Source organism: Monodon monoceros, unplaced genomic scaffold (genome assembly GCF_005190385.1).
Source record: "Monodon monoceros isolate NGI ecotype Baffin Bay Population unplaced genomic scaffold, NGI_Narwhal_1 Super_Scaffold_10, whole genome shotgun sequence".
Taxonomy (NCBI): Eukaryota; Metazoa; Chordata; class Mammalia; order Artiodactyla; family Monodontidae; genus Monodon; species Monodon monoceros.
The window spans coordinates 763,862-784,525 of NW_021703766.1; the positions used below are offsets into that span (position 1 = coordinate 763,862).

The following is a 20,664-nucleotide window of genomic DNA, read 5'->3' on the forward strand; positions in this document are numbered from 1 at the left end:
AGCCAAAGGCGCGGCGGCTGGACCGGGCGCGGGCCGCGGAGGCCGGAGACCGCCCGGGGCGGCGTGCGCGCTTTGTTCCCGCGCGGGCGGCCGGCGGGCGGAGTGAGCGGCCCGGAACGCGACTGGGCATGGCCCGGGCAGCCGCCCTGCGCGCCCCGGCCCCGTCTCGCGCCTGAGCGCGGCCGGCGCGAGAAGACAGCGCGGGGATTGCCCCCAAGTTACGGAGGCAGGGACCGAGTTCGAAAGAAAAGCCACTTCAGGAGCCGGGTCGCGAGAGTGCAATCGCCTCCCGTCCGCCGGACCCCCGGACCGTAAGTGTCCCGTCCGTACGCGTTCTGCCGCGCTGTCACCCGACTCCGCCCGCGGCTGCTGTCCTAGGGTCTCCCTGCAGCCAGGCAGAGTGCGTGGGCCTCCCGAGGCCCCCTCTCCCCACTTTGCAAAGTTGGAGCCCACAGCGGGGTGGGGCCAGCCCAGTCAGCGCCCGCCCACTGACCACCCCCAAGGTGAGCGGGAGCTTGACCTGCTGGGGGTGTGGTCAGACCTAAGGTGGGACCTGCGTGCGGAAGGTGGGGAGTCCTGTGGGTTCCCCTGCGGTGCCCGCGCTTCCCGACCGAGGCCTCGGGCCATGTGGCAGGGGACTGGTTGGGGGGCAGAGAGGGTGACCCTAGGACAGATGGAGGTGCCTGTGGCCATGCTGGGGAGGGCCAGAGCTCCTAGCCCCTCCCCCTCTTGTTTTGGTTCCTGGACATGCCTCCCAGCGCAGGAGCCGTTAAACATTTTTAGGGGTGAAGTTCTGGGGGGGTGGGTCCTGCCCCACTCCCCGTGGCTGGGGAGAAGGTCTTGAACAGCAGCCGCTGGATCCTGACAGCTCCGGGGCCTCGGGCGCAGCCCCGTGGCAGCGATTCTGCTCACACGCTTTGGGAACCGTCCATCTGCATGTTGGGCAGGCTGGGAGCCAGGCTGTGGGAACGGCGGGGAGGGAGGTGTGAGCCGACGTGGAGGGACAGATGGCTGGAAATTCAGCCCTAGACGGGCTTACGTGAAGCAGAAGGCGGCGGGGCTGGTGGCAAGCCACACTCTGAGCCACCGGGCTCTGAACACACAGCCCCAGGCTGTTCCGCCTTCCGGCCCCTGGGAACTGCGTGTGTGCTCAGACCCCTGTAGGAGTGGAGACCCCTGCCAGTCCCGCCCCCCCCCCCCAGAATAACTGTATTCCCCACAATTTGGGCTGAGGCTGGCCGATCTCTGGCCTGTTGCAGAGACCAGGGAGAAACATATTTCCTTTGAGAATAGAGATCTTGTGCTCCTGTGGGGGATGACCTGAGCAACCATCAGGCCCTGACTTTGACTAGTGGCCAGGACACCAAATCATTATGTCTAACTGGGCGTGTGTTTCCTCCCCTGGACCCAGAAACAGGAGGTTCCCAGGGCGGCCGCCTTCAGAGGACAGGGGCTGGCCGGGGACAGAGGGAGGGCAGCTATTCTGTGTCCCTCGTCGCTCTCCCAAGTTGCCGCAAGTTTTGAGAAACTTCTTGAGGTTGGGCCCCTGGGGGGGTTAGCTCTTGCCTGCCCTGGATGCCAGGAAGCCCCCCGCATCTTTTCAGGGGCAGGGGCAGGGCACACTCATAGAGGGCTGGCACTGTGATGGGCACTGTGGTCTCGCTGTGTCACCCCACCTCCCACCTTCTGTCCTCTGCATGGGGGTCCCAGGGAGGCAGGGGGTTCTGTTCTCTGTTCTGTGCAGCTGACAGCCGGGTCCCTAAAGAGCCCGGCTGCGTGGGGCTCTGTTGCCGGGCCACCCTCATACGACGCGAGGAAGAGGAGGGTAGGGGCGCTGAGCAGAGGAGCAGACGTGGTGCCTGGGGCTCCCGAGAGCTAGGCGGACTCTGGGTGGGAGGGGATATCACATTAGGACCAATTTTCTGTCGGAATCCGGCTCTCTCTGGAGTTGCCTTGATCTGTGTGTGATGGGGGGGGAAGGGACGTGGTACCCGGTTGCTCACAAGCCCACCCAGGGTCCCCGGGCTGGCGAGCTGGAGGATGTGGGGCGGACATCTTCCTCCAGGACTCTCTGGGGCTGCTCTGGGCCACCCACCAGCCCTTCCTCGGTCACCAGGTGATCCGCATAATGAGTTACCACCTCCAGGAAATCTCTCTGATTTGGGTTCACATATTTTCATTTCTGCATAACTGGAAGAAATTAATTTTCCTTCCTACGTAAGGATCTGGAGACGCCGGCAGGCTGGGTCACTAATCCACAAGATCCAAGCCCACGAGGCTGCTGTAGGGGGGCGGCTTTGCGCACTGGTCTCCGGGCAGCAGGGGAGGGTGGTGTCGGGGGAGGCATCTCCCTGCCACCTGGAAGTGCCCTGGAGCTCTCCGCGCCCTCCCCCTTCCAGCCACTTGTCTGCCTCCTGCAGGACCTGCAGGGTGGTGGTTGAATTCAGTTCTTCTGAATTCCCTTGCCAGTCAGTGTGTGCATGTGTGTGCACACATGTGTGCTCAGAATCCGGAACGTGGGCGAGGTGAAGGGCTAGCACACAGTAGGTGCTTGATGAGCGGTGCTCTGGGGGCGGGAACTGGCGTTTCAGTGGCCCAGCTCTCACCGCGTGTGGTCTGTCCCGCCGCCAGCACGAGTCAGCCTGGGGACCAGGCATGCGTTGCCCAGCCAGGCTCAGCGCTCACACTCACCGCCTGAGTCTGCGGGACAGCCTGCTGGGCGGTGGGACTTTCCCCGTTTCACAGACGCCCGCCCGGGGAGGTATGGGCTGTCGATTCCATGAGGGGAGCCTGGGTGCCCCACCCCCACCCAGACAGCAGCCGCCTTGGCCTCCCTGTGTCTGTAGCCCTGGTCCCCGGCCCGCCTGTCAGGGTTCCTTCCACACCTGGGGGGGCTGGTGATGACTGCTGGGTGCTAAGGGGGGGGTTAACGCCCCAGATGTCGGAACCCTCACCTGGACACAGTCTCAGGCTCGTGGGGCACAGCTGTAACTGACATCCAGGGCACCACCTGGGGCTGGGGGCCACCTGGGATCAGGGCCGGGGAAGGTGAGCACCTCTGCCATGTCTGGGTCACAGAGGCCCAAGGCCAGCCCCCTCCCCCGTGCCACCACACTGGACAGGGGAGGGGTGGTCATTGTCACTCGAGGCCCTCTGGAAGCCACTGGACGTTGTCTGTTAGAACGCTCGCATCGCTGTTGGGCAGCTGGTGTCACCTCCCAGACCCGGGTGGGGCGGCCTGAACTCTGTAACTTGTAAACGTGGGAATGTGGCCACTGTTGCATTTACTGGACCATACTGGCTCTGGAAGGTGCTTGTCACCCATCGCTGCATTGCTGGACAGGTAGTCATCCAGGCAGGGGGTAGAGTGATCATAACGCAGCACCAACAGCAGCTCACACCCCGATGGCAGGCTGTTTCCTCTCATGTGACCTCAGGACAACCCTGAAGGTGGGCACCCTCGCTGTCCCATTCTCCAGACGGGGACACTGAGGCCGGGAGAGGTCCACCAGAGGGTGGACAGGCCCCTTGAGCTTTCCGCCAAGTTCCGACTCCGGAGGGCCAGCGTGGGGCCTGCAGGCATGCTTCCTTAGAGCCCCTGACAGATTCCCATGTCCCCCCACCTGGAGCCCCTGCGTCCGTCTGCGTACGAGAGAGGGGCAGGAGGAGGCTGGTAGCTCGCGATTGGTGGGTGTCCGTCTGGGGTGTGGCCTTTGAGGGCCCAGGCTCGCGGGGAGGGGGGAGCTCAGAGGGGTTGGTTGGTGGAGGCTCCTTTTTTGCACGAGATCACAGCTCCTAGAGGCGTGGGTGTCCGGGTCCAGGCCAGGCTGCGCGGGCACCACGCTGCGGGTCAGGCTCCAAGACGGTTGGACACACCTCCAAATCCTTTCTGGGCATCATGCCACCAGACTTCTGGGCAAAAAAGGAGCAGGCGTGCTTCTGCTGCCACGGTTCTGAGGCCGGAACCCTGCTCCGTGGGGGCCCAGATGAGGCAGTGCGGAGGGCGGGGCCCCTAAGCCAAGCACACAGATGCCAGCACGGGCTTGGCATCTGTAAACAGGCTCCTGGGCAGGATGTCACCCTCGTAACCTCCGTGGAAAGAGCCAGGCGGAGGCCTGGCGCTAGGGATGGAAACTCAGGATAAGGAAAGTGAGGAATAGTGGGTTCCTGGTTCCCGCGTCTGAGTTCCCGGCATACCCGGGGCACTCGGTGCGCAGCTGAGCGGAGCCTCCGACGGACGCACCGTGTGCAGCGGTTTCCTGCGGCAATAAAACAAGTCAGGACTTGGGCTCTTTGTACCCCGGCGACTGCACCGGCAGCCAAGTGTCAGTGGGAAGGAAAGCAGAGATGCTTTTGGCTGCAACGAGGAAACCTTCTCTTGGGGCCGGGGTGCCCGCAGTCCCGCTCGGCTGACCACCCGCACGCTCTTGGCGTCCGGTGTCCATCCTGCTTACTGTCCACACCCGCCTCCAGCCTCCCGGAGCCTGGGTGCTTGGACCTCCCACTGCCCCTGAGGCCAGAGCGTGGTGGACGTGGCAGGAGGAGGTTTGGGAGGACGTCCGGCACTGGGCGCCTTCTGTTTACTTGGGCAGAGAAAAGTCCACAGTGGGGGCAGGGCAGGAGCTGCAGCTGCCGGGGCAGGTCCGGAGGTCTCCTTGTGTACCTGACAGCCCTGGGCCATGTGCGGGACCCACGGGGAAGTACTCACCCTGTGGTCCCGACCCGGGAGCACCCAAGAAAGCCAGGGTGAAGCCACGGCAGGAAAGGAAAGCCCTCCAGCTGCTGTGGCCCCCTTACAGGCAGGCGGGGGACATGTTGAGAGTCTGGAGGGTCGTTAGGACCAGAGGAGGCCACAGCCCCCCCCAGCTTGGGGAGCCTCTGTCTTGTTCACCCAGGCTGTGTGGAGGGGAAGGGGCACCACCCTGGCCTCTCTGAGCCCCACTGCTGAGATTTGAATCCCGATTCCCCTCCTGGTCACTGTGTGACCGGCAGCACATCGCTCACCCTCTCTGAGTCTATTTCAATGCAAAATACTGTCGCACTGGCTCCTCCCTCTTTGGGTTGTAATGAGGGGTGAAAGGTCGGGTGTATCTGGCTGATTGATGGCTCTAGACCTGGCTGTCACAGCCCCTCTCTGGGGGACACTCAGTGCCAGTGCTGCCACAGCTCTGCAGTCACGCCCTGTTTCTCTGATTCCCAGCCTGCGCCTGCGTCCTCCTGCCCAAACTGGGGTGATCCGGCGCAGCCCAGGCCCCCACACCTGCTGACCCGCCTCCCCACGCTGGGGATGCAGCTAGCTCAGAGCCAGGGACCGGGGCTGTGTGCCCTGCACCCCCATGCTCCGCTCCCCTCCCAGCTCACAGAGGGAAACTGGGGCTGGCGTCATCACATCCAGTAGCGTCATCACATCCCACCTCGGTGGCAGAGGTGGGGTTCCAGCTCACGAGCCCAGGTCATCTGAGTCCAGTGCCTCTGTGTTTCCGCCACACCTGGTTCCCCCAACAGCTGGTGCAACTTCTCCCTGGGCCTTGGGCTTCCCGAGCCCACCCAGCCCAGCCTGGACTCGTGAGCACAGTAAACACAGGAGCCCTTTCCTCCGACCTCCCTGCCCCTGAGAAGTCAGAGTGGGGCACCGGCCACCCCTGCCCCGGGCAGAGCACAGACGGCAGCGTTCCGTGTCTGAGCTGGCTGTGCACAGGGCGGAGGGAAGGGCAGGTGTTTGTGTGCTGACACTTGCACACCAGGCTGTGCTGGCAGCACGGACGTGGACGGTGGGGGTGGTCATGGTCCTGGCAGAGAGGTCCTTCTGCTGTCGTAGAGGACATCTGGGCAGGAGAGTACAGGGTACGCAGTCCTATCCACTCCCTTGACGAGCAGCCGTGCTCGCCCCACCAGGTGCCTGTCCACAGGCAGGGGACAGGACGACACCGCCTTGCTGTGACCCCATCTGCCACGCGCCTTGGAGTACGGTCTGGACAGCACTACAGGCGTTGCTTTTACCTGGGGAAGATCCCTGCTTGTGAAGGCTCAGGGTCGGGGGTCTGGCTGAGACCCTCTCCACGTGGCCCGCCAGCCGTTGATCTTGTCGCCTCACGAGCTCTTTGCGTAGCTGACTCCCCGGGGTCCGATTGTGTGTGGACGGAGCCCTGAGATGGCCTCTCTACATGCCGGCGTCTCTTTGGACTATTCGGAGACCTCACGGAAGTTTGGAGTTTGCTCGGTTTGTGATCCGAGTAGCTGTTAGAGGGTGGGACATGCCATGTGCTCTCTGGGACACCCGAAGCCGTGTCCCACAGGAGATGCTCTGAATGACGGCTTCTCCCAGGACGCGTTGGCCCCCACAGCCTGGTGAGCCCAGCCTGCGCCCAGCACCCACAAGCAGAGCAGACTGTGTCAGTTAGGATTGTGGCCGCAATGAGAAAAGGGAAAAAGGAAAAGGAAACCCACATAACTTTGGTGATATATGTTATTTAACCCAATATATCCAAAATGTTGTCATTTCTACAGGCAATTGTTCTTTTTCAATTATTGAGATCTTTTTTAAAAAAGACTTTGAGGGACTTCCCTGGTGGTGCAGTGGATAAAAATCCGCCTGCCAATGCAGGGGACATGGGTTCTATCCCTGGTCCGGGAAGATCCGACATGCCATGGAGCAACTAAGCCTGTGCGCCACAACTACTGAGCCTGCGCTCTAGAGCCCGCGAGCCACAACTACTGAAGCCCGCGTGCCACAACTACTGAAGCCCATGCGCCAAGAGCCTGTGCTCCACAACAAGAGAAGCCACCGCAATGAGAAGCCCACACACCGCAACGAAGAGTAGCCCCCGCTCGCCACAAGTAGAGAAAGCCCGCACACAGCAACGAAGACCTGACACGGCCAAAGATAAATAAAATTTTTAAAGAAAGCAAAAAGACTTTGCAGTTCCACGTGTGTTTTACACTACTCTGAGTTCCAAGCAACCACGCTGGCTGGTGGCCGCCACGTCGGACAGAGCAGGGTGCGGGCACAGGGAATTCTCAAGTGGCCACAGCACCGAGGGCTGCCGTGATGCGACGGTGCTGGGGGTGCAGATGTGTGGCCTTGTGAGGCATGTGTCGGGGACGACCCTGCGGAGGTGACAGACCACACGGAGGCCAGGGGGCCGGGGCCAGGCGGGGGACTGTGGGGCGTGATGGACCCGGAGGGGACTCTGGTCTTTATCCCTGGAGGCTCAGAGGCCCCGGAAAGCCCCTTGAGCTGGGCTGGGTGGGGTGGGGTGCGGGGCTGGTCAGGTTTGCATTTTGAGAAGATGGTCCTAGGGGACAGATGTGGGCAGACACGGGCACCGAAGAGGGTGGGTCTCACCCAGGAGAACCATGCCCCCTCTGCGCATCGAGCCCGAGCCGCCAGCATGGGCTGCAGAGGCCCCTTCTGTCCCACAGTCAGCATGTGGGTAGAACGGTCTGAAGCCAGGGCACTTATGCCTGAAAAGGTGTGCTTCCCAGCTCACTGCCCTTCCGTCTACTTGGTGAGGAGGGCGCCGGGCTGCAGAGAGGTCCCTGGTGGAGGGGGAGCCGCTCACTCCGGGGCCCATGGTGGACCTCACCCTGCTTTGGGAGCCCTGTGTGTGAGTGGGCACGTGGGGGGTGCACACGGGGCACGTAAGTGTGTGTGCAAGGCTGTGAAAACCAGGCAGAAGGATGTGTGACCTCCCTCGACTGTCCCGAGGGCAGCAGCCCCGGGGGCACTCAGGGGAGCTGTGCAGCCAGCCTAGACTGTCCCAGGACACCTGTCACCACCACCTGCATGGACTATCCCAGGACACCTGTCACCACACATAGACAAGGACTGTCCCAGGATGCCTGTCACCATTTTCAAGGACTGTCACAGGACGCCTGTCACCATTTTCAAGGACTATCACAGGACGCCTGTCACCACCATCTACATGGACCGTCCCAGAATGCCTGTCACTACACATAGACAAGGACTGTCCCAGGATGCTTGTCACTACCATCTACAAGGACTGTCCCAGGACGCCTGTCACTTCACATGTGCCTGGCTTTGTTGTGGGAGAGCCTCGTTCAGGGTGTCAGGCGCCCAGTTGGAATCTCGGCCCACAGGCTTGCCCTTGGCTGGAACATGTTATATGGTTTCTTGGAGCCTCGGTTTCCTCTCTGTTCATGCGAAACCTTTTCAGAATCTCTGCAGTCGTGATCGTTAAATCCCTGGTTAGGGACCAGCACAGTTCCTGGCCCGGGTGGGTCGGTGGAGTTGTCGGGACTTGTACGGCCCTGGGGGCTTCGGGGTGGAGGGGAGGACGGGTCAGGGTGGTCACGCGGTCCTGGGCTTGACCTGTGCCGACGCCCCGCGTTCCGAAGGCTTTTATCTGATTCTCAAAGCGGCTGAGGTTCCTTCAGTTGCCACCCGAACCCCTTTCCGGCTGCTAATCCTCACATCACAGGGGCCTTTAGGACAGTAGGCCTCCTGGTTCACGAGGTTGTTTAGGCAGACTGTCCTCAGGGTCCCTGCTGACTCCCAAAGGGCATGCCTCCGGATGCGGGGCGTGTGTTGGAAGGTAGTGGGTCATTAGCCAGGGGGGCCAGGCCTTACCATCTTCCTTCCTGGGACCACCAGCCCCAGGGGAGCCGGGGTTGGGGTCAGCAAGGTAGCCACCCTCCTGCCCACTTGTAGGGCTGGGACCCCCAGGTCACCAAGAGCCTTGCGCCTGGGAAGAGGGCCATGACCCTCCCAGTTTGCGCTGCTGTGGGCCGGCCCTGGCCGCCAAGCGGGGAGGGCAGCGTGTCCCCATCACACCTGGACTCCCCAGTCCTGGGCTGTTAGCAACACAGATGGGCCACGGGGGGAGGACAAGGTCGCGTCCTGCCTGCCTCCGTCTCCCCACTGGGTTTTTTTTTATTGTAAAATACACAACATAACCTTTACCACCGTAACCACTTTTAAGTGTGCGGTTCGGTGGCATTTAACACATTCACGATGTTGTACAACCATCACCACCGTGAAATTCCCAAACGTTCTCATCACCCCGAAAAGAGGAGACCCGTACCCACCAGTATTCACTCCCACCCACCCCCCCGCCCCGTGCCCCAGCCCCTGGCAACCACTGCTCTGCTTTCCATCGCCGTGGACCTGCCCGTTCTGGGCGTTTCAGATACATGACTGCCTCCTGCCACTCAGCGAGGTTCGTCCGTGTTGTCACACATGTCAGTGCTTCATTCCTTTTTAACAACTGAGATTGGACTGCGCAGATCTGCACGTCTTGTGTGTGTCCATCACCAGTTGATGGACAGCTGGGCTGCTTCCGCCTTTGGCGAGTGTGATTAATGCGCTGTGAACCTTCGTGTACACGTTTTTGGGTGTGTGTGTGTTTTCAGCTCTCTTGGGCTCACTCCTGGGACAGGAACTGCTGTGCCGAGTGGTCACTCGGTGTAACTCACTGTCCCCCAGGTTTTGAGAGATGAATTCACAAGAAGAGCCTCCCACCCTGGTCGCCCGGCTTCCCAGAGTCGCTTTCCACAGGTGACACACCCTGGCCCGGGGACGGGGCGGAGTGGTGATTCCTGGCTGTCGGGGATGCCCCGCCAGGAGCCTGGAGGGTGGTTGGGCCGCCAGGGCTCGTTTGCCCGCAAGCTGTCCTTGTATTTGGTTCCGCAAACAGTTACCGCGTCTCCTTGGCACCTTTCGTCCGGCGTCCGTGGCACGAGCAAGATTCTGCACCTGGTCTCTGGCTTCACCCTTGCCCTCCCCCCACTCACAGGCAGGCAGTTTGGGGCCTCCACGTGGCAGCCGGAGAGGCCCCCAGAAAGCTAGTCAGATGTGGCTCCTCCGGGGACAGAGCCAGATTGCCCAAATTGCTGCGGTGGCTTCAAGGCCACATAGCCCTGACCCGCCTGCCTTGCTGTTTCCCCGGCACACCGGGGCCTAGCGGGTCCCTCTGCCTGCGTGCTCCCCCCACCCTCACACGTGGCTGCCAGTGCCCCCCTCTGTCCCGCCCAGCAGTCCTCTCTGCCATGAGTGCCCACGGCCGCCCCTCCCCCTCCCCGCTGGGCCTCTTCTTTGCACGGCACCACATCTCCCTCCTCGAAGGTCAGCTCTGTGAGGGCAGGACTTCCGTCTGTCTGTTCGCCGCTGCCCCAGAGCCCAGGTGGGAGCCTGACACCCAGGAGGCCCAGAGGATCAGGAACGTGTGTCATCTGTGAGCGCCCCCATCTCGCGTGCGGCGATGCCAGGGTCACGGCTGCAGGGATGCCCTCGCCGGGTGCTGGGAGAGGGCTGTTTGAACAGCAGGGCCCGCCTGCCTGCAAGCTGTCGCTGTATTTGGTTCCACAAACAGTTATCTCATCTGCTCTCCAGCCCTGGAGTCGGGCCGTGAGTCCTGCCTGCGTGGGGGCCACGGGGGGAGGCGGCCAGGGTCATGCCATCCACCTCAACCTTACCCCGCTGGCTCCCAAAAGGTGGCGTCTCGAGGGCTCACTCCAGGGGCAGCTGAGAGGCAGGAGAGGGCACGCCCCAGAAACAACTCGCTGGGACAGGCGAGCTCATGGAGAAGTCATCCAGCTCTGCCTGCCGTGGCCAGAACACCCCTCGTTCCATAGCATAGAACCACCAGGTGCCGGCTCTAGGATTCCTGGGTCGGGAGTTTGGACGGGGCCCGGCGGGGACGCTCAGTCTCCACCTCGTGATGTCCTCAGACTCTCCCTCTGGCCACCCAGGATGGGGGACTCCTCGTGTGTAAGGAGCCTGTGTGGCGTGGCGAGGAGCCCCCCTCCTGCAGGAAGAATTACGGAAGGTTTCAGGGTGGGGGGTCAGGACAGGCCCCTGGGGGTTGGGACCCTGCAGAACCTGGGCCTGGGGCGGAGGAGGGTAAGGCGGTGGAGATCACTCCGGGACACCTCTGCTTCAGTCTCCCCAGCCAAGACGGCCCCGTCCCGGGAACCACTGAGAGATTAGGCATTTTCCTTCCCAGCTGCCAGGCAGCCCGGGCCTCTGGGGCCACTGCAAAGCCAGGAGCAGGCTGGCACCTCGTGGTATGCCTGTCCGCCATCAGCTGACACAGCTTGTACCCCTGGGCACCCCGGCTCCCACCTCACGTGGGGCGGTCCCTGAAGAAGGACAGATGGACCCTCCCCTCCCAGAGGCCCGGCCCCTCCCCTAGCCTGTCTGGACACAGGGCAGAATCTAAGTACCCAGGGCCTGGCCAGGGTGCGTGAGATGATGATTTTTCATTTCTCTCCAAACTGGAAGACAGCGTAGCTCTCGAACTGCAGCAGAGCTTCAGTTCCTCACTCCTCCTCTGAGCCCCCTGCATGCTGGGGGTGGGTGGGCCTGGCCAAAGCCACCGTGACCCCAGCTTCGGGGGGGCTGGGGGTTTGCGTTCTGACTCCAGGCGGTGCTTCCCCGCCCCCTGCCTCCGCTCACATCTGCTCATCAGGGCTCCCCCTCCAGCGTGACCCCGCTTTCCAGCCGTTGTTTCCTTCCTGGACGAAGCCCGGGAGGCTGGCCCCAGGGTGGGGGTCACTGGTACCCGGCACAGCCCACGCCCAGCGGCCGTGAAACGCCGGCACAGAGCTGGGTGACATTTAGCTGAGACGAGCCGTCAATTAAAACGTAGTTGGTTCGGTGGTGCTTGCTCGTTCCTTCGACAGATAGCGCCTGAGGGCCTGTCGTGCATCGGGCGCTGTTCCAGAATCGAGCGGGTGGACCGCTGCCCTTGCGGGGCTGCTACTCTGTTTGGGGAGAGACGGACAATAAACGAAGGGGTCGAGGAACATTTTCTCCACCAGGGCCCGCGGGGAGGGCCTATGGCTGGGGGGAGGTTGCTGTCCTTGCCAGGTCCAGCTTCTCTGATGAGGTGACATTGAGCTGAAGCCTGGAAGGGAGGGAGCCAGGAGGCCACCAGGGCACAGCCCCTCTGGCATAGGGAACAGCCTGTGTGAAGTCCCTGGGGCACGAGTGTGCCTGGCACATTTGAGGACCAGCGAGGTGGCCTTGTGGCTGGAGAGACACGAGGGAGGAGTGCCGAGAAGGGCGGAGCACGGCCTGGGAACCGCCGGTGGGCACTGAGGACTTTGGCTGGTGGAGGTGGTGGCATACACACTGAGGCATGGGGACTTCCCTGGCGGGGGAGTCTAGTGGCTGAGACTCCGTGTCTCCTCGGCAGGGCACGTGGATTCGACCCCTGGTCAGGGAACTAAGATCCCACATGCCGCGTGGCCCGGCGGAAAATAGAACGAAAATGATACTAAGGCGTGAAAAGCCATGAGCTCCCCGTGCGCCAGGCTTTGCGCTGAAGCACTCGCAGGGCTGATCTGATGGGAGCCCTGGCATCGCCTGGGGTCTGCCTGCCCCCCACCCTCATGACCGCACGGCAGTGGCCAGTTGTCCCTGAGGGAGATCCCCGCGTGGAGCTGCGCCTTCCCAGGCTCGTGGGCCTCCTGGGTCAGGCTGTGGCCCCACGACTGGCGGCTTCGGCACTCGCCCTGTCCTCCTGCTCAAGCCGAGGCAGGCGCTTCGTCTCCATCCGCCCCGAGGCCTGCCGAGAGGGAGGCGGGGGAAGCTCACTTGTGCCCTGAGCCCTGCGCCGCTGGGAGAGGGTCGGAAGATGGGCATTCAGAGACCAGGAGGGCCCGCGGGCGTCCTCAGGGCGTTGCAGCTGAGGGGAAGGTTTGTGGAGCCGGAATAGGCCGGAACTGAGCCCAGGCTGCCCCTCGGGTCTGTCCCGCTCACTCCCCGGAAGCTTGCTGTGCTGGACGATTGTGGGTCTGAACCACACTGAGCTCAGAGCGTCTGCCCTGCCGTGGGCTGTCCCCGGATCACAGGAAGGGCAAGCGAGCGAGTCCCACACACCCGCACGGAGCACCGTCTGCACAGAGGCCGCCCTGCAGGCCGCGGGGGGCGGTCGGGGTGAGGCCTACGGACACAGGTGTTCCCTCCAAGGTGCCGGGGCCTCCTTAGCAGCTCTCTTTTAAAAAAAGGTCACGTGGAAATGGTCACACTACTGGGGCGGGAGGGTGTCACGTGACTGGGAGCACCCCGCGGCCTCGGCCGCAATCGGGGCCCCCCACTTCTCGGCCTCGGGAAGCTCACCCTGAGGGGAACCCGGGAGATGAGGGCGCAGCCCCAGATAAAGCGCCGCCCGATTCCACATGCCCTGAGACTCACGACAGGCCTGGCCGAGCCTCCCGGGGTCAGAGGGGAGACCCCGGGGCCAGTGGTGGCCGTGGCTTTCCCTGCTGTCAGGCGGGGGGATGGCCTCACAGCCCCGGCAGAGCTGCTCCTCCCTCCACAGAGAACCCCGGGCTGTTTTGACTCAGCAGGGCCCCACCCCCAGATCTCCTGGAGGTTCTGTGGAATGAGTCAGAACACCCAGAAGCTTCCGCCCAGGAGGGAGGTGTGGAGCCGGCTCGCTGCTCCCTCTCCCAGAGCAGCTGCCACCGCGGCTGCAGCAGCGCCGGCCCATCTGCCCGCCCGGTGCCGTCCAAGGCGGGGAGGCGGGGCTGGAAACAGATCCTCTGCCCTTTGTGGACACGGCCTGTTCTCCAGATCAGGGGACTGAGGGCCGGCGGGTGAGGCTGCCGCTCTGTGACCCCAGGCCGGCTCCTGCCCTCTCCGTGCCCCTCGGAAGCAGCACAGCAATTCCACCTCGGGGCTGATGTAGCATGTGGACACTCTGAACCTTGCACTTGACCAGTGAGCGCCCGCTGGCCGGCGGCATCTCATTTCTGCAGGACCGTCCCTCTGTTATAACTACCCACCCCCGGCCTGTGTCACCTCTAAGGGGGTGGCTTCATCTAGCCACACACAGAGGAGGTCACTGGGGTTTAAACCCCGGGGTGCGGCCCTCCCGCTGCAGACGTGGCCTCTGGGGTGCGGGGTCCCTGTTCTGACTCGGGTCATCACGAGCCCTTGCCTCAGACCCGGGGCGTGGGGGACCTGAGGGTCCCTGTGGTCCTTTCCCTGTGGCCACTGCCCATCTGAAGTCCTGACCAGCAAGTCTGGGTTCCTCCCCGCAAGCAGGCGGGCCCTCTGGAACACATGGGGCTGCAGGCTGCCAGCAAGATATCTCTTGGCCTGAAGGACGGGCCTTGGGGACGGCTGTCCTTCCTGGCCGTTGCTCGGAGAGCCCCCTGGGCATGGAGATGTGCTCAGGGTGAGCTAGCACGGGGCTCCCCACGTCAGGCCCAGCTGCCCCAGCGCTCTGTGCAGAGCTGCCATTAGATGCATCTTATGGCTCAAATTGGCCAAAAAACCCCAGAGAAAGGCCCAGACCCACGTGAGGTTGATGGCCGGCGGGTGTTGAAGGGACAGCACGCTGCAGAAGGTCTGAAGGAGGCCCCCACCCGGCGAGGCTGAGGTGCAGGCGCGCCAACAGCGTGCAGGCGGGCCTGGGCCCGTGTTGGCCTTGGCCTCAGCAGCTCAAGGAACTTCCTGGCCACGTGCAGGAGTTCAGCCTGGTGGCCTGCCTGGAAGGGGAGACATGCAGGGAGGCTGGCAGGACAGCCCCAGAATCCTCGCACCCGTGTCGCGAGGCAGGGTGAGGGTCCCCCACTTCCCGGGGAAAATGCTGAGGCTGAACCAAGCGAAGGGACCCACTCATAGCTGTGGCCAGAAGGTGGACGGCTGCCCGACTCAAGCCCGAAGGCTGTGGCTCCCCGCAGCAGCCCGCTGCTGGTCTGGGAGAGGAGCGGGTTGGGTCCAGGCAGCTGTGTGCGCTCAGGCTGGGCACACGCGGAGCTGCATCGTTGGGTGGAGCCCCACCCCTGCGCGCCCCAGCCGTGTGCCCAGCAGTTACTGAACCTCTGTGTGAGTTGCACCTGTAAAACGGGGGGGAGTAACATGTCTTACGTTTCGACGTTATTATTAGATAGCAGGAAAGCCTCACGGGGCTGTTGGAAGGATTAAATGAGCTAATATATTGTTGGTTACTTAGCACTGGCTGCTCCCCTCCCCCTCTCCCAGGGTGGGACAGGATTCCAGGTGCAGCCTGTGAGCTGGGAGCCGGTGCTGGAAGGGCTTGGCCCCTGGCCTCTGGCCTGTGCATTTGTGGACTGTTCACCACCTCTCAGAGGAGGCCTGGTGCAGCCAGCCTCCTGAGCAGGTGCCCACCGGCAGTTGGAGAGGCGGACTATTCTAGAACACTGTGGGTGAAAGGTGGACTGAATCCTGGGTACCTCTCCATCCACTTCCTGTGATGCCCGTGGCAGACATGGCTTCTCATTCTCTGCCCACTCCGATGCTCGTGGCAGACATCACCAGTCAGGCGGACACATCTTGCCCTTTTCCTCAGCAGCATCATTCTCGCTGAGCGGCTCTGGTGCCCACCTGCCTGATGGGCCTGGAGTGTGAGTGGAAGCCCACCGACCGCTCTGGCTGGGTGGGCTCTGACCATTTCTGCTTCTGTAAGCCCTGGGAACCTGGGGGAGATATGGGGAGAGTGTCTGTGGGAGGCCGGGATGTGCCCCCCACCCTGGAAGGAGAGACCCGGGTGTGGAAGGAGGGGGCACCCCAGGGGCCCATCAGACGTGAGGCTTGAGATCCCGCCAGCCCAGCCCGCAGGGACAGCGTCCGCTCCCGAGCTTGGCCTCTGTGATATACTCGGTGCTGTCAATACACCCTGGAATCAGGGCTCCCCCCGGGTTCAAATCCAGCCCCTCCGGAGGGGTGATGTGACCATGTGACACCTTGGAGGGGTTTCCGCCCTCCCGAGCCTCCTGAGTGGGAATAATGACATCTCCTGGGTGAGCCTCCCTGGATGAGGCTCACTCACAGAGCATGTACTGGGCGCCTCCTGCCCTGGGCCGGGCTTCAGGGAAGCAGGCACAACACAAGAGGGTGAGAAATTACAAACCGTGGTGAAGGCTGCGGAGGAGGGGCGGAGGAGGGGCGGGCGAGGGGCGGGCGGGGGGCGGGCGGGGGGCGGGCGAGGGGGCACTCCTGAGGCGGCCAGGCCGGTGCTCAGGATGCAGAGATGCGATGCAGCGATGCAGCGTCTGACCGAGCTGTCTTCCCCCCCGCCCCTCCCAGGCAGGCCTTCTTGGACCAGGCACAGGCCTCCACTCCCTGGCCGCCTCCCTCCCCCAGCAAAATATGGCCGAGATGTGAGTGGGGCGCCCTTAAGGTCCCTCCTTCCTCCCCAGTGATGAGGGGGGTGGCTGGAGGAGATGAGGGGGGAGGGCAGAAGGGGTTGTAGAAGGGGGCTCCACCCCATCCAGGGGCCCCTGGAGGAGGTGCCCACCCGGCAGCCCCAGATCAGGGAATCCCGGCTGGCACCGCGCCACCAGCTCCCTGCCATGCTCATCCACCAGGAGCCAGACACAGCCCAGATCCTTGCCAGGCTGGGGGGAGGGCGCGCACTCGGCTTCGCCTACTCGTAGGCATCCTTTCTGCTGCCTGCGTGTAATTAACAGACTAATTAAAAGCAGGACGAGTTAATTGGGATTCATTTATGTGGCAGATGTTTTTAATTGAGGCAGGAAACAATTTACCTGTTTACATAAACAATGGCAAAGGCAGGCTTGAAAAACACATTTTAAAAAATATTTTCCTCCCCTTCCTAAAAAGAATGGAAATCACTTGGTCTCCCCCGCGCCTCTGTGTGAGAGCGCAGGCCCCGCCCGGGAAGTTCGTGCCAAGAGGAAACATCTGTTTAAAAGGTTTGCTTCCAGAGGACTGTGTTTTCCTTAAATCCAGTGAAAGGAGGTTGTTCCCAGCTTGTGTGGACGCTGGCTCACGGGGTTGCCTCCCCAGAAGGCTTTAGTGTCCCCTTAGTGTCATCCCCAGGGCCCGCTGGGGGCTCTGGCCTCCAGGCTGGGTGGGCCAGGCTGGGGGGAGACCACCCAGCAGGGTGGGGGGCAGGGCTGGGAAGTGGCAGGGGACACCGTCCTGCCAGGCTGGGGGCTCCTCTGGGTGCGGAGGGGGAGGCTTCCTTTCCACCTGCCTTTGTGTGGTGTGGCGTGGCGTTCCTCCGTCTCGCGGCAGGGCTCGGGGGAGCACCTTCGAGAAAGCAAGGGCTCAGGGGAGCACCTTCGAGAAAGCAAGGGCTCCGGGTGTCTCCTGTTGTAGGTTGGCACTAATTTGGCACTTGCTGTATGCCTGGCTGCTGCCTGTACTAGTTATTACTCTGCGTCTTATTTTTTTAATTTATTTATTTACTTCTGGCTGTGTTGGGTCTTCGTTGCTGCACACGGGCTTTTCTCTAGTTGTGGCGAGCAGGGGCCACTCCTCGCTGCGGTGCATGGGCTTCTCATTGCGGTGGCTTCTCTTGTGGAGCACGGGCTCTAGGCTCACGGGCTCAGTAGTTGTGGCTCGTGGGCTCAGTAGTTGTGGCTCACGGGCTCAGTAGTTGTGTCGCACGGGCTTAGTTGCTCAGCGGCATGTGGGATCTTCTTGGACCAGGGCTCGAACCCGTATCCCCTGCATTGGCAGGCAGACTCTTCCCACCAGGGAAGCCCTCTGCGTCTCCTCTTAACCCTCGACGGCAGGGCCCATCCTCCCCATTGCACAGGTGAGGAGACTGCAGCGGGAATGAGCATAGCCTCCAGGTCTCGTACACACACACACACACACACACACACACACACACACACACAGAGACACACACAGAGTTGTGTTTACATAGAAGTGTCTGGAAGGATCCTGGAGACCCGTCAGCAGTAGTTACTGTGGGTGGGGGCTGGGAGGGGTAGGAGCGGGTTATAGTCACGGGTTTCCTGTGTGACTATGACCCCCACCTGGGGCCGGCTGCCACGCTCACCACGGGCACGTTGCTGACTCTCTGAAAGTAGGGAAATAGCGGGGTTCCAGGGACTGCATGAGGTGACAGTGGGAGTGGGGGGTAGACGCATGGCCCATGGCACGCAGCAAACGTGCAAGAAGCTCTCTGCACTGGAAACGGGCTGTGTGTGGCCCCTGAGGCTCCTGGCCCCCCTGCGGGGGAGGGTCTGGGCCGTGACATTTGGGTGACATGTGATTGGAACTTCTGGAACATTTCGACGGTTCCTGGGGAAGAAGATGGACTGTTTGGAATCCATCAGAGAGAAGGGTCCTGGGAAGATGGCGCCCAGGATGCAAAGAGGCTGGGGCCCGGTGCCTCCCTCCAAGAGGTGGTGTGAGGCCACACTGCCCCCAGGCCTCTCCGGTGTGGCTGGCGTTAAATTGTAAAATTAACCACAGGTATCTGAGGAGGTGAGCAGTAGACAGAGCTGCTGGGGCCAGAGGTGCCTGTTGTGTCCTTAGGAGCGCCCAGCCTGCACCAGTGCTGTGTGACCTCGGGTGCAGACCTGGACCTCTCTGAGCATATGGGAAGGGAGGCAGTGATGGCCTCCCCGGTGCTATGAGCTTTGACCACGATAGAATGCTGTAGCTGTAAGGCCCCCAGGGTACCTCATCTCCTGTCTTTACCGAGTTCTCTGCCAGAGGAAGCGTGAGCTCTTCCAGTGGCCCCCAGCCTCCCCCATGAAGGCAGAGGCAGGAGGACGGGAGGGCCTGGGGCCCAGGGCTGCTGCCCCCGCAGTGATGGGGTCTCTCGTGGGCCCGGCTTCGTCCCTGGGTGTGTGGGTCAGGGAGGGGCCTGGGCAGGGCCTTCCACGTCCAGGAAGCGAGAGGGCACAGAAGGGGGGTTGGTTGTCTCTGGGTGGGGCGAGAGAGCACAGGCTTGCCCCCACCCCAGTCCCGGTCCACAGGGGCTCCCGCAGCAGGCACGGGGGCAGCGCCATGTCGGGCTGCCGCTCACCGCAGAGCAGCCAAACCAGCTCTCGGGTCATCCTTACAAAAGTGGGGCGTGAGAGCTGGAGACACCCTGGCCCTCGGAGCAAAGCCAGCCCAGACCACCTCCTCAGCCCCTACCTCTGCGGGCGGTGACTTCTAAACCTGCTTCAGCGGGTGCAGGTCACCACCTGGGATCCCTCAGGCCTCGCGGGCAGCATCCTGGGGCCACACCCCCTCGTCCGCATCGGTGGCTCCCGTCACGGGTGACCGGGGTCTTCGCGGGCCACGCGTGCCAAGGGCGGTGTTCTGTGTCTCGGGGTTGGCGGGAGAATCATGTGGCACTCTGGGGAGACGCCCTCGATGGGCCATGCATGCAGGGTAAACCGCCGGTCCCTAATTATTATTTAGCATTCACAGGAGCAGCCTTATTATTTTATATTTTGGCAGCATTCCTCTGGGGCGTTCAAGGTGATATGCAGCCAGTCTGCACGTTTTTTAAGCAACGAAAATGCCTTGGGAATCGGGTAAGCCTTCGGGGGCGCCTCGTTGCCGGCAGGGGAATATCCCGACCGCGTGGCCTAGGTTTCCAGACCCTCCGGCCTCCCCGCCCTGCTCTCCACCTTCGTGCACAGGTGGAGCTCGATACTAGATTGTTCCTGGAGTTCCGACCGCACTGCTTTTGCCAAGCTGCGCCCTCCACCAGGACGCCCTCCCAGCTTCAGCTGTGCACATCGCACAGGTGCAATGCACCTCTTCTTCCCTGCCTCTCCCAGTGACGCACCCAGTCCAGGTGTGCCTGCGCGGATGCAGGGCTTTCCGCTTCACCCAAGCCTGGGCACCGACCATCCTCAGAGGGTGTTGTGGCCAATGAGTTGCTTGCGTTTTGTCAGTTCCATTTTTAAAATAAGAGATCTGGACTAAGGCTTCTGTTTATTCGCTCAGTGGCACTTTGTCATTGTCTGTCTGTTGCTCACGTTACTGTCACTTTCGTTCAGAGCTGGCGGGGGGCACAATGCTGGTGGGCGGCAGGCAGTTTAAAAATAAATCAGGAGGTGGTTTAAAAGCGAGGTTGGTCCAGGAGGGAGGCAGAGAGGAGGGGGCCATGTTGCCTTTGCCCAGGGGCAGCTTTTGTTTCCTTCTAGAGGTTCTCCGTGTACATATCAGATCCTCTTTTGTTCCACGGTGTCCTGCAGTCTTCCTTGGGGTCACAGCCCCTCCCCCCAGGAAACGCACACACGTGCACACGCTGCACGGCAGCCTCTACCAGGTGCTGCCGCAGCCCTCGGGGGACACGTCTTTTGTTCAGGCCTCAGTGTAGATGTCCTGGGCTCCAGGAGGACTTCCCCCACCAGGCGACGCAGCTCCTGGGGTGCCAGGGTCCCCCGCCCCATCACATCCCTGCCAGGTGTGTGTGTGAGCAAAGCAGGGTGTTGGGCGCACAGCTAGTCCTCACGGGGACATCGGCCCGAGTGTGCAGTTGGGGAAACCAAGGATCAGAGGAGGAGGCCCAGCCAAGGCCACCCCAGTGACGAGGCCACGGCTGGAGGCCGGCCTGCCCGCCCCCAAAGCTGGGCTTTTCCCCCCTACCGCGCAACCTTGTGTGGTGGCCTGTGTGTCCATCGCCTCCACCACTGAGAGCTGCAGGAGGGGACTCTGTCCATCGTGCTTGGGTCACAGCACCATCCCCCCGCCTTCTCACCCACTCGTGTCTCTCTATCCACGTGCCCACACCCCTCGTGCCTGCCCAGGCACCGCCACGTTTATCATCACAGCCTGTTCACACTAGTGTGCCAGCCTGCAGCTGAGCCACTCCCCCTTGGGGGCAGGTGTGCATGGGTGGACGGGAGGGGACTCCCAGAGTGCCAGGACCGGTGCTGGGAGAGGAGGGCACCCTTCCTCCCACTGCCCCCGGCAACACACACACACACACACACACACACACACACACACACACACACACA

General features: G+C 62.4%; 1 protein-coding gene across 6 annotated transcripts in view; it reads left to right on the top strand.

Annotated features, from left to right (window-relative positions):
• The window catches only part of CBFA2T3 (CBFA2/RUNX1 partner transcriptional co-repressor 3), an 82,528-nt gene that overhangs the window by 28,457 nt on the left and 33,407 nt on the right, over positions 1 to 20,664 (top strand). For 2 of the 6 annotated variants that reach the window (XM_029207638.1, XM_029207647.1), the window contains exon 1: positions 97 to 311. The exons of the other annotated variants lie outside the window; for them this stretch is intronic. The gene's annotated coding sequence lies outside the window, so the exon portion shown is untranslated. Of the gene's footprint in view, positions 1 to 96; positions 312 to 20,664 lie in introns of those variants that run through there. 6 annotated transcript variants of the gene reach the window in all.